The 12,504-nt window shown below is 55.3% G+C and overlaps 1 long non-coding RNA gene across 1 annotated transcript in view; it reads left to right on the top strand.

Moving 5' to 3' along the window:
* Positions 1–11,350: 11,350 nt before the first annotated feature.
* The window catches only part of LOC129634415 (uncharacterized), a 35,415-nt gene continuing 34,261 nt past the window's right edge, over positions 11,351–12,504 (top strand). The window contains exon 1 of the long non-coding RNA XR_008705624.1: positions 11,351–11,488. This is a non-coding gene — a long non-coding RNA (uncharacterized LOC129634415). The remainder of the gene's footprint in view (positions 11,489–12,504) is intronic.

Genomic DNA, 12,504 nt, shown 5'->3' with positions numbered 1-12,504 from the left:
AGAAGGTTGGGGATTTCTTTACCTTCTCGCAGCAAGCCTGTTGACTGAAGTGGTTTTCCAAGCTCAGACACTGAAATGATTTATAGTTTTTCAACAAGTCATTATTTTGGTGTGCTGTTTAGGTGGGGTTGAGACAATCTAATAATCAACCTAAGATGGGGGGAGGGGATTGCCAGTGACCAAGAGGAGAGTTAACATCAGAAACATGAAAGCCAGTCAGGTCTCCAGGGATAGAATTTGGGAAAGAGCCTGCACACGTCTGCTCCTGGGCTATAAAGAAATACATTGTTAACAACAACAAAACAGACAATGCCCTGAGCTCTGCCTTGATTCAGAGCTGAGCTACTTTCAAGATTTTTTAGCAGCACTGTTCATTTTGATGGGGTTTCTGGGCCATTTGAAATTCAACCTTTAGCCAGCCTGCTCATGGGGTATGGTTACAGAATTCATTTTCTGATTTACTATCCCTCCTCCTGTATTTTCTTTATTTCCTGATGGCCTCCCATGGGGCTAATCTTTTTTTTCCTTTTCTTTTATATTTTCCAGTTTTGTTCTCCCCACAAACGACTCAGTGTTTTTCCTGTTTCTAGTGATCACTCATTTGCTTCCTTTTTCTCTTTCCTTCCTTAAGAGACTGAGGAAAATAAAGAGCATGGGAGGGGGATTTCCAAATCATTCCTAAGTGTTATTAATTACTGTTACAAGGCAGGCGATTCTTAACTAATAACAAAGTTGTAAATTACCCCTGACTTTCAAATATTTCTCATTTGTCAGCTCTGATTGATTTGATTAATATTCTGTCCTTTGGAATAATTTTAGCCACACTTAAAATCAGCTCTACTCAAGAAGCAGGGAGCAAATCATCACACTCACAGGACCTCGCCCCTCTGCTTTTACTTTTTAAGTGAAGTTTTGGTTTCCGTCCTGAGGTCCATGATTCTGACTGGAGAGCAATGATGGAAAAGCTCATAGGCAGTTAAACCTGCGTATGTCCAGTGATTTATGTGTAATTTTGAAAACATTGTTGAGGAAATTAATTTTATTGAGACAACCAAACAGCTTCATTTCCTAGTTCTCCTAAACGTTTTACCCCTCCAGATCCAGGCTGAAGGAATGGATTTCTATAGGATTCCTAAACACAGGACATTCACCCAAGCCAAGCCCAATTTCTCCTTATTTTCCTCTACATCTTTTCTCAGAAAGACCTGGTCTACCCCCAGTCTACCCAATCAGAGATGGGGATTGCTGCTGGGGGGAAAAGGTATATGCTGAGCGTTGGGGGTCGAAAAGGTCAAAAGGGCTGCCCAGAAGAGAGCACCCTGAAAACCCCATCCTTTGGGAAGGGGGTTTGTATTTTCCAAAAGTCCTTTTCCCTTCCATCATCATATTCAGAATGCAATTTTTGAAGCTATCAATACCCGCTGCCTCCAATACCTCCGGAGTTTTCATCTTAATTATATTATTAAGTGAAGTACTGTGCTGTCAGGGAATTGAACATGATTTATGACGTCTGCCTATTAAAGGATCGATTGTGAATATCGCTACTATCATCTATCAATATTCTTAGGCCGGGGGTATTTCTCGCTCCACGGTTGTTACTTGTAATACCAAAATGATAGACTGCAGGATAAGACTATTTCTTCTTCTCAGGACTAGCTTTCCAGGTGCGGCGGTGAGTCAGCGTGGAGAGATCGGAAGCTCAGCGCGCCCCACCACGTCTCGCACCCAGAGAGGGTTTAAAGTTTGTTTTGTTTTGTTTTGTTTTCTTAATGTGAATTTTCCCTCGAGTCTAGTAGAAGAAGCTAGAGTCATTTTTTAGAGAAAGAAGTAACCTCTGCTGGTCGATATCAGGAGCCGGTGTTTCCCTGCTGCCAGGTGATTCGCAATGAGACCAGAAGCCAAAAGAGAGAAAAAAAAAAAAAGAGCGAAGGGGAGGGCCGTTTTATAGGAGGGTGGCTGGGTGGGGGCAATCGGGGCGGGCGGGGGCAGACTGGGTATTTGGGGAGCAGGTACCCGGGTCGTGCCGATGCCCTGGGCCTCGGAGGTGTTCCGTTTCTGGGATCAGTCGGGGCTCTCTACCCCGACCACCCCGACCACCTGCTCCGCCTAGGTGGAGGCGGGTGCGAAACGTGCTCCAGCCGAGCCTGCACGCGGAGGCCTTTTGTCTGCAGACAGAGCGCAGCGTCTGTTTTCTTCTACCCTTGCGGGGCACGGCACGGGGTCACCGGCGAGTCTCAGCCCCTGGTTTGGTGGGGTGGGAAGGGGAGGCCGTGCAGGGGGAAGCCAGAGCCCTCTTCCCCGGAGCCGCCTGGGAACGGAGGCCGGGGCGCCCCGGCGGGGTGGGGCGTGGAGAGCGGCCGGGCCTGCGCCCCGCTCCGGCCCCGGGGCGCGCCTGGGGCCGCGAAGAAGGCGGAGGCCTCGGAGCCGGTGCAGCGCCCGCGGCCCCGCGGGGGAGGCGCACCTCGCTCGGAGCGCCGCCGCGCCCGGGGCCTGGGCGGCGGGAGGAGGCCTCGGGCCTGGTTGCGGGCCTAGTCTCGGCGCGCCCCGCGCTCGCCCCGGCCCTCGCGAGGTCTTCGCCCTCCTCACGGCCCAGTCGCCTTGCCTCCTGAATTCCAGCAGGAGAAAGTGGGCACATCAGTGGAACTCCTAGCCCTCCTCTCCGGCCGGAGGTTGGGGGCCCCGCACAGTGCGTGGCCGCGCGGGGCCGGTCGGATGTGGAGGACCACAGGCAGGGCGGGAGGCCGGCTGGGCCCGGGTCCTCGCTGCCCCGCGCGACCCCTCCTCTCCGGCAGAAGACGCCTTGCGAGGCAGGAACCTCTTATCCGCCGCCACGGGCTCCCACCTCTCTGGCTACTTATCTGCTCCCCCCTCCAGGCCCCCCTGGTCTGCGGCCTACCCCTGACCACTGCTGGGTGTCCCAGGGGAAGGACACAGTGTCTGGTACACAGTAAGCACTCAGTAAATGTTAGCTGTGGCTCTTAGCATTATCAGGCACTTCCGGTTCCTCCGTGAGCATCACCTCTCTCATACACGTTTATTCTGAATCAACCACAGCACAGCCGCGGTCCCCCAGCCCCCAACTCGTACCTAGATGCCCAACAGCTGCTTCTGGCCCCTCTGAGCCCAGAGCCACAGCCCTCCACCCCTAACACACGGGAAGAACACCCGGGGACCTCCCCCCTTCCTCCCTCTCGGAGTGTGTTTGTCCAGGTCTGAACCACCGTGAACCCAAGACACTGAGGCCCGAACCAAGTGTTACCCGGTTTCTTCTGAGCTCTGCCCGGGTCAACGCCAGGAGATGGGAACTTCTATTAAATAAAAACTTGCTGGGGAAGGTGGGCGGGGGGTGCGATTTTTAAAGCAAACAAGAAAAAATGACGACCTTCAGTGTGGGGTTTGGGGGGGAGCAGGGGCAGGCCGAGACAGGAGGAGCAATAATAGCTGAGTCAGAAGCAGCGGAAGGACACCCTTTTCTTCCAGAAACACATTCTTGGGTAAGCCTTTCATCGGCCTGGGCTGAGTACCTGGGCTGAGCTGTCGGAGACCTGCCACTAAATATACATAAGACACCTTCAGGCCGGATTTCATCTTACGACCTCAATTAAATATCACCCCGCCTTCCTGATTCTTATTATCAATAATACCTCTAATATTCTTGTTATTATTTTGCAAACGACGTTTCGGCGGCGGATGTCCCCTGGAACTGCAGCGGGAGCCACGCCCAGGAGGGCGCTCACCTGCTGCGCAGGGCCCGGGACTTTGCCCCATCCGCGTCCCTTGCCTCTTCCCCACTCCCCCTAGGCTGATGGATATCCTTGGATGTGGAGCCCTTTAAAAATGACAAATGCCTTGTCAATACAGACCATCCCTCCCCTCCTGCTTTCTAATCTTTTTTTTTTTTTTTTTTTTCCGGAGCAAGGATGGACCCAGACTCAAGCCCAGCGGCGCGGATTACACGGCCTGCGTTGTACCGTAATCGCCAAAACCTTGGCCTAATTTACAGCTAATAGATCTCAAGCAAGGGAGTCGGGAAGAAATCAGTGGCCTAAGGAGTTAGATTGGGGCTTTGGAGGGATCGGAAATTAGGGACTGGAAAGAGGATGTGATTCACTTTATTCACCGCTCCCCCCAACACACGCAACACACACACACACACACACACACACACACACACACACACACACACACACACACACAACCAGGCGCCTCCCGGCTCCGCCTTCGCGAATGCGGCCCTTGGTTCTCCGCGGCCTGTGTCCCTGTCGCTCGCTTCCCTCCATCGGGACCACACTGAGCGTCAGGGGCGCCTGCGATGCGCTCAGACCCCTCGCCCTCCTCCCGGCTTCTCCCAGCACCCGGGAGGAGGCGCTGGCGCCCGGGTCGGCCTCTGGTCCCTCCCCGTCGGCGTCCCGGGAGCCCCCATTCACAAAGCCGCGCTTGGAGGAGGCGACACACACTCACACACACACACACACACACACACACACACACCCGCGAAGAGGGGAGCTTGATCTTGTCACACACACACACACACACACACACACACACACACACACACACCCCGAAGAGGGGAGCTTGATCTTGTCTCATTGGTGTCTCGGGCCTGAAAGGAAAATCTTTTGGGTAAACAGCCAAGCTTCCAGGCTTAGCGCCCGGCTCCCGCCCCCGCTCCCGCCCCCCGCCCCTCCGCCTCCCCCACTCCCCTTCCACCCCGCCCGCCACCCACACTCCGCTCCGCAGCCGGGCCCCGAGCGAGCTCCGCGCCGCCGGCCGGGAGTCCGGGGCTCACGAGTTCAAAGGGCCGCGGCCCCGAGGGGGATGCCCTCCTCGCTGTGCCCCGGGGGGCAGAAGCGGACCGCAGGGCGGTGGGACCGGCCCGGGCCACGGTAGGAACCTCGAAACCTCCCGCTTCCCTAAGTAGAGCGGGTCTCGGGGGAGGGCGCCGGGGAGTTCCGAGCCCGGAGAGACTGTTTGGCCAAGACCGAGCAGAGACTGAGCCCCGGGCCCGGACGGGCCGTCCCGGGCAAGTGTGCAAGTGTGTGCACGACCGCGGGCGAGGGCGGTGAGCCTCCGCAGGCCCCGTAGCGGTCCACACACTGCGGGTTGATTACCGGGTCCCCACCTCCCTCCAAGCGGGGCGGCTCCTGGAAAAGCCTTTAATCTGATATTAAGGGTTTTCCGAAGTTTGATTCTTTCCAGAGGAGAGTTCTTCACTTAACTGACTGTAAACATAATTAATAGTTATTTAACATGCAAAAAAAAAAAACTTTATGGTGTTTAAAAGGATATTGCTCTCTCTAGTTCACACTCTTAAAATCTCGAAATCCGAAAATATCCTGATGAGATTATTAGACCTGATTATATGGTGACACTCCCTCCCCTTTCCTCTATAGAAATTCCTCTCTCTCCTGCCTTCCTCTCTTTCTCTCTCTTTCTCCTCCAGTCTCAATCTCTCTCTAATCCAGGAGTCATTAGCAACACCCTCTGGCTACATGTTTTGCATCAGTGAAACACCGTGACATAGTTGTAATACAAACTCTGCCGCCTTGCACTGCATCTTGCGGTAGGAAGTGTAATAGCAATAAAAATCATTTTTCATCTCCAGGCATTATTCGACGGGGGTGGGGGGCGGGGGTGGGGGACGGAAAATCTGAATGTGAGAAGCTGAGGGGGAGGAGAGAGAAATGAAGAGAGGGAAGATAAGGAGGGAAGGAGAAAGAAGAAAAAGCTTTCCAATTTAGAAACTTCTCAGAATTAGAGGCACATAGATTCAAGCCTATCATTTTCTCTTTCTTCTCCTCTGTTTTCATCCTTGTCCCTCGGTGGGCCCCTGAACCCTGATAGGAATTATCTCCTAGTTCCCAGGGTCTCTCAGCTACTCCCCTCTACCCCCAACATAGCATCCCTTCTGGTGAGGAAGCCCCAGAACTCCCAGGGGTTGGGCCACCCTTTCTCAGCTGGCTGGGGTGAGGAATTCTCATTCAAGTCCTGCTAGGAAATTGGGGCCTCTTTTCCATTGGGTCTCTCAGGAATCTTTCCTGGCTTGATAGAGAAGGAACAACCACCCAGGAAGCCAACGTGGCTATTTTCCTGATGCAGCCCTATAATTTTCGAGCAAGGGCCCTCAGAGAGCCCCCTAATCTTCACTGAGGAGTGCTGGTTATAGGGAGAAGGAGCATTCCCTCCTTGCCTGCCAGCCCTTAGAGAACTCACCCTGCCAACTCAGGGAGGGCAGAGTTTCCGGGAAAGGCTCTCCATGTTGCCTTTGCTCAGGCAGGGAAATGCCAGGGCTCACCCACCACCACAAGCAGTCTCCCCCAACCCTGTAGTCCCCAGTCCAACCATCATTCTATGTGGGAGCCACCGAGTTCCTTTAAACAAAAGCAAACTTGCAGTCAGAACTAAATTAGAGAAAGGTTCTGTACCTGCCTCAAAACAAAGAAACCACACAAATCTTCACAGGACCCTAAAGTAGATACGCTCTCCTTTTAACAGGAAAAAAAAATCTTATTTTGTGAAATATCTTACTAATCACCCCTAAAGTAGATACTCTCTACTTTTAACAGGAAAAAATCTTGTTTTGTGAAATATTTTATTAATCACCCTGTGTCTGGGGCAGTGCGCTTTGAAACAACAAATTGAACAAATACACATATAAGTGAGTTAAATTTTCTGTGTATTTTTAGTCGTTTGAGCTTAAGAGTAGGACAAAACAGTTAAGTTACCAACCGGATAAAATAAGGTCAAACTTGCACCTTGAAGAGAATTGCTGTGTGATTTGTGCTTCTTGCCTTTCCTGTTTTCACTGGCCTACAGGTGTACAAGTTAGGAGCGGCATTTTGTGATTATTTTGTCAGCAGAGCTGAAGGTTGGGAGGGGGACAAGGTCCCAGTAGGCTGGCGACAGGCATGGCACAGCCCCTCTTTATGTTCATCTGATGAGAATGAGTGGATATGGGTGGAAATCGTAATTGGGAAGGTCTGACTTCATAAGCACCCGCCTCCTGGGAGATATTCGCAGCCGCCACAGCTGAGTGGCCCTGGAACACACGACGGCCCAAATCCGTGGCCTCCAAGAAGACACCGCTCATTTATGTTTCCTATGAAAGCAGCATCACCACTTAGATTCGGTGATGCTGTAGCTGTATATTTGCTCCTCTTTCTCCTATGATTTGCCCTTTCGCCCAGTGCAGACATTGCGGGGTATATTGGTCACAGATCGGTGGGAAGAAGGCCTGTGCGTTTCGACTTGTCTTCAAGTTTAGATGATGCAAGGAAAACTCCTTGACTGTCCAGTGAGGCGGGAGGCTGCGCGGGGCGGCCGAGAAGTTCCCGTTTCCGCAGCGAGGTGGCGCTCCAGGGCGCGGCAGAGCGCCCGGCCGTCCGCGCCGAGCGCCGCGGCCTCGCTCCCGCAGAGACCGCGGCCTGCGAGCGTCACTCCCGCCGCCTCCCTTTCGCCTAGGCGCCAAAAGGCGGGGAGCGATCAGACCCGCTCGGCCTGCGGGTTCTCGGGGTGAGCGGACGCCCACGGCAGCGACCGCGAAGCTGGCGGGGTCGGGGAGCGCGGCGGGGCCCCGCCGGGGCGCGTTTAGAGCGCCGTGGTCCCGAGGGCTGCGAAGTTCGTATTCGCAGCGGGACCCGGGCGGGGCCGGCGCGGCGGCGCAGGGTTCGCTGGCCCGGTGAGCGCGCGCGGGGTCAGCCCCGGCCCGGACACTGCGGAGGGTTAGGCAGCTCTTCCCCGGGCTCGGGAGCCTTCCTTCTTTTCTTTTTCTTCTTCTTAATTTACACACATACATATATTTTAAGAAAAAAAAAAATACAGGAAAGAAAATCTAATGCACTCCTTATTGGTTTGTCCCCAAACTAGGCAGTTTTCCAGTTTGATAGGTTTTTCTTTTTCCTTTCTGTTCCTTTTCTCTCTCTCTTTAAAAAAAAAAAAAACTTTCCCCCTCTGTGGTGTTCCCCCCTCCTTTCTGTGTTCCCTTCTTTCCCCCCCAACCTATTAATACTTGTGAGAGCTGGTTCCTTGTGAATTGGTGGGTGAGAGAGAGATTAATACTAGCTCCAGAAGACCCAGCATTGGGCAAATGACAGCAAACTGGAAGAAGAAACTATTTCAAATTATTTAACTATTTCCATCCACACGATTTCGTTTCCACACTTGCCTTCCGTAGGTATCTCAGAGCTCTAAGTCAAAGACGACGGGCAGGAAATGCCTTTCACCCTGTCACGCTCAACCTGCGGTTGTGGGGCCCATTAGAACCAGTTTGGAAACAATGTCAGAAATAATAAGAGTCATAAATAGTCACGGTGAACAGAAATTCTATCCTGCGTGAACTTCCTCTGCGGTTTGCCCCCGGCTCTCTGGGACCCGGGCTCCACGCGCAAACATCAGGCTGGGCCCTCTTTTCAGCATTTTGATTCCCTGGAGCCCTGACCTGAGAGTTGCCCCCTTACCTAGGGGCTTTGGGTACCTGGCCTAGGCCCTCGCCCCCACTGGGGAGACTCTGTTGAAGCTGTACCCAGTCGCCGACTTGTCGCCAGCTGCACTTCCTTTAGTCCGTATTTCCGGCTCTCTCAGCCTCCCTGACATTTTCTGATCTAAATGCAGGAAATTTCGGTCCGATTTAGGAATCTACAAAAATTCAGAGGGTCAGGTCATTAGAATGTTAACGTGGCGACCAAGAATTATAAACATGATCTAAAAGTCTCTTCCAATTCATTTCTTCAAGTATTTATTTGAGTTAAGCGATGAAAAGTGACAGTTGTGAAATAGACAGCTTTTAAAAGTAATGAAGTCAGATGAGGCTTTAACCTGTCGATTGCGATAAATCAACTTTGAAAAAGACGAATGAATAATACTACTTGGGCGCCTAACCGCCAGCGTTTGCTGGGCAGGCTGCAGATTCTGAAATCGGCCTGTGATTGCCCTGCGAGCCATGGCCTGGTGAGGCCCTGAGACTGAAGCTTGGCCCTTGGGTGACCCAGCAGTCCTGGCACCCGCGCTGCCTAAAGGCAACACTTTGACGGGGATGGGTCTCTCTTTCCGTTTAGACTTGGGCAGATTTCGGCCACCGCAGTTTGTCTGGGCAGGTGACTTCAGCCCTCAGCACGGTTAGAAATTCAGAGGGGCCACCCCCCAGGGGACTAAATGCTATGCGTGAGAGAGATGGGTGCTCAGCCCAGCTCCCCACCCAGCTGAGGGTGTCAACTTCCAGCCCCGGTTCAGAAGGACCAGGGCCTGCCTGACCCCCGATATTACTAACCCTTTGGAACTGGTAGCAGAAGTTGGAAGGTGAAGAAGAGCAGAAAACTAAATTTCCCAGGGGCCCTGGGTGGGTGGCGCCGGGAGCGCTTCCGGTTCTCACTGACATCAAATGGCCTTATCTACGAGGGAACCTGGAAAAGACAGAGACCCCCGGGACAGGCATCCAGGGGTCTTGCGATGGGGAGAAAGGTCTTAATTCTGCACCTCCCCCAGTTAGAGGGTCGGAGAGGCGGTTCTAAGCAAGGTGAACTGGTAGGGTGTTTTAAAAGAAAGTTGACACATTTTCTTGGACATCTCAAGTTCCCCACAGTTCCAACTTGGGCCCAGGCTTGGGAGGACTGGTTCCCTTCCCAATGATTTCAACCCCCAGTCCCTATCCCCGCCCCCCCAAAGTCTGAAGGAGCATGCCAGGGGCTTCCAGCCCTCTGGGTCTGCCAGGATCTCTTTCCTCCAACAATTCTCCCGGGCGAGGAGGGCCCAGAGGTTTCCCCCGTTTCCTTTGCCCCTGTCCCCCAGGGAGAGGCGCCACTCTGCGGGAGTGCCAGCAACAGGTCCCAGCACTTTGTCCCCCGAACTCGCCTCCCCTTGCTCTCTCCATCCTCAACTTCTGGGGTCCACTGGGAAGCCTGGGAGCGCCTCTCCTTCTCTCTTGGGGTCATCGGGGGCAACGCAAGGCCAGTGAGGAGACAGCGCCGGAGTTTGCGGGCAAGTGCCGGGAGGGGCGGCTCTTAGACCTGTCCTGTGGTTCCCGGCTCCCCAGCCTTCACCCAGCTCCAAATTCCAACTTTAGTCCGGAGGCTCCGACTCTAGTCTGGAGGCTCCGACTCACGACTTTGAGGATGAGACCCAGGGGAAGGGAGAGGAAAGGGACCATGCCCTTCCCGGGGACAGTCACTAGCGACGTGGGGGCCACGCTGGGCTGGTGGCTCCACGCTGCCCACTCGAGCCTGAGACGCCCCCGCTCTCCGCCGCCAGGGGCCTGCTGTCGACCCCGTGCAGCGTCCTTTCCCGCTTCCCGTCGCTTTTCCTTCTCTGCAGACCACATCGTGGGGAAGGAGGTGCCCCAACCCGGGCGCACAAATCTCGGGCTCTCCTCGCGCTTGGCCCGCCCTCCGGGTCAGCCGAGCTGGAACCCGGCGGCGGGGACCCCGCCGGCCACCGCCCCTTGCCCGCCCCGCTGGCGCCAGGGTTCCCGGCCTCCCAGGCTGGGGCTTCGGGGGGCGCGGGGGCGCCCGGCCTCGCCGGGGTGGGAGGGTGGGTAGCGGGGAGAGCAACTCCCAGTTTCCGGCCGGGCGGAGGGGGCCGCTGAGACTCCTCCTCCTCTCCGCCCGGAGGCACCCGGCAGCGGCTCGCCGCGCGTCTCCGCCCGCCTGAGCGTTTCCATAAATCAGGCCGCTGGCAGGCTGCTAATTAGCTCGGGCCGAAAAGAATAGGCAGAGGGAGAGTCCAGGAGCGCTAAGGGGGGTGCGGGTGCCAGCCCGGTAGGTGGGAGATCAGAATTTCCCCGGGACCAACCGGAGGCTCCGCGGAGCACGCCAGCAGCCCCCGCTGAGGACCCCTCATATTGCTCCTCCCGCCCCCCGCCAACCCCCATCCCCCCCTCCCCGAGCCCAGGCCTCCAAGCTGGGCCCCCAGATCACAAGCACCCCGCACCAAGCGCATCCCCGCATTCGACCCGGCCCGCCCACCCACGCCGCCGCCCGCTCTCCCACTCGCTGAGCCAGCCCCACGTTAATTAACTCTCCCCTCACCCCCTGCAATCTCACAAGACTTTTCACAAATCATCCCAAGTGTTTCCTCCTTAAACCCGCAGCCTCTGGCGGGGAACAGCCGCCGGGCAAAGAGGGAGCTGGGTCTGGAAGGAGGGTCAGTCCCCCTCCAGGCTTTTGGGATGGCGGGGTGCTCCCAGGGGTAGAGGATGCAGTGTGACCCTGGACTAGTTCCCCTCCCCCAGTGACAAGGCTAGGCAGGCCCTTCGAGATGAGAAATAATAACTAAAGTTGGAATATTGATGGCCGTGTAAATTCAGAGCAGAGCACGCGGCGAGAGAGAGCAACTGCTGTTTATTTTCCCTCTTTCCTCCCCCACCCGTCTCCCAGGCCTCCTGGCTCCGCTCGCCCCCGCCTCCCCCAGTCCTCCCCGCCCTCGGCCTGGAAGAGACTCTGCGATGACATCAGCCTCCCCGCCCCCGGCCCCGGGACCCCGGAGCGGAGATTGACAGGTGTCGCTCGCAAGGACAATGCCTTCCAGGTGTCACCGTCGCCGTCTCAGCCCTCCCCACCCGCCCTCTCTGCCCCCTTCACTTCCAACTCGCCTGCCCCCCCCCACCCCGTTTCTCCTCCGAGGGAAGCGCTCTCCTCACCCCTCCCCTAGCTCCTCGCGTCTGGGCCTCGGGGCCTCGGTCTGTACTGGCGGGGGGTGGCGGAACTCCGCCTGCTGCCTGCGGCGGGGCGGCCGGGAGATTGCCCCGAGCCCCGGAACGGGTCCAGGCTGCTAGAGGCAACTCGGGCAAAGGCGGATCAGGCTCTGCTTTCCATCCTCATCTTCGCCCCCACCCCGAGACACTCCACAAGCACACGCACACACACACAATATAACAGACGCGAAGATAATCCTGCCATCTGGCAAATCCCAAATTTGGCGCCCGAGCTCTGAAAGCCACGGCGAAGTGGCATCCGGGAGTAGGTGGCTGGCTGAACCTGCCCTGCGCTCTGGAGCCGAAGCGAGGGCACTGAGCTCCGCGCCCGCGCCTCGGCTGGATCCCCCATCTCTGCCCTGACCCCTCGATTTCGTGAGGTTTTGCTCTTACAGTGGACAGAGGCTCTGGGAGTCGGGAATGGGGACACAGGAATTGCGGGGGGGGGGGGCGTCCCAGTTCCCACCAATACTGCCTCAATGAGCTAAAACCCAAATTCGGCTTCATTATGTAACACCAAATGTAATTTATAGCTGGGCGGCCTGTCGGCAGCGATTTAGATCATTTGGTGATAAGGATCACACTTACTAGATTTCTTCAAAGCCAATGGGGGTTTTCTGTTTTTTTTTTTTTTTTTTTTTTTTTTTTTTTTTAAAGGAGGGCATTTGTGCTAAATTGCCCAGTGCTGGTGTGATAACTGTCAAAAGTTTGACATCAAAGGAGCTAATATTATTCAGTTACTAGAGACACTGTCTGTCTAAATAAGAATATCTTAATTACTGCATGACAAAGGTAGGAAGGGGTCGTATCTGAAAAGGGGA

The sequence above is a fragment of the Bubalus kerabau genome, chromosome 19 (assembly GCF_029407905.1).
Source record: "Bubalus kerabau isolate K-KA32 ecotype Philippines breed swamp buffalo chromosome 19, PCC_UOA_SB_1v2, whole genome shotgun sequence".
NCBI classification, from domain to species: Eukaryota; Metazoa; Chordata; class Mammalia; order Artiodactyla; family Bovidae; genus Bubalus; species Bubalus kerabau.
This window is presented reverse-complemented; position numbering and strand designations above follow the sequence as displayed.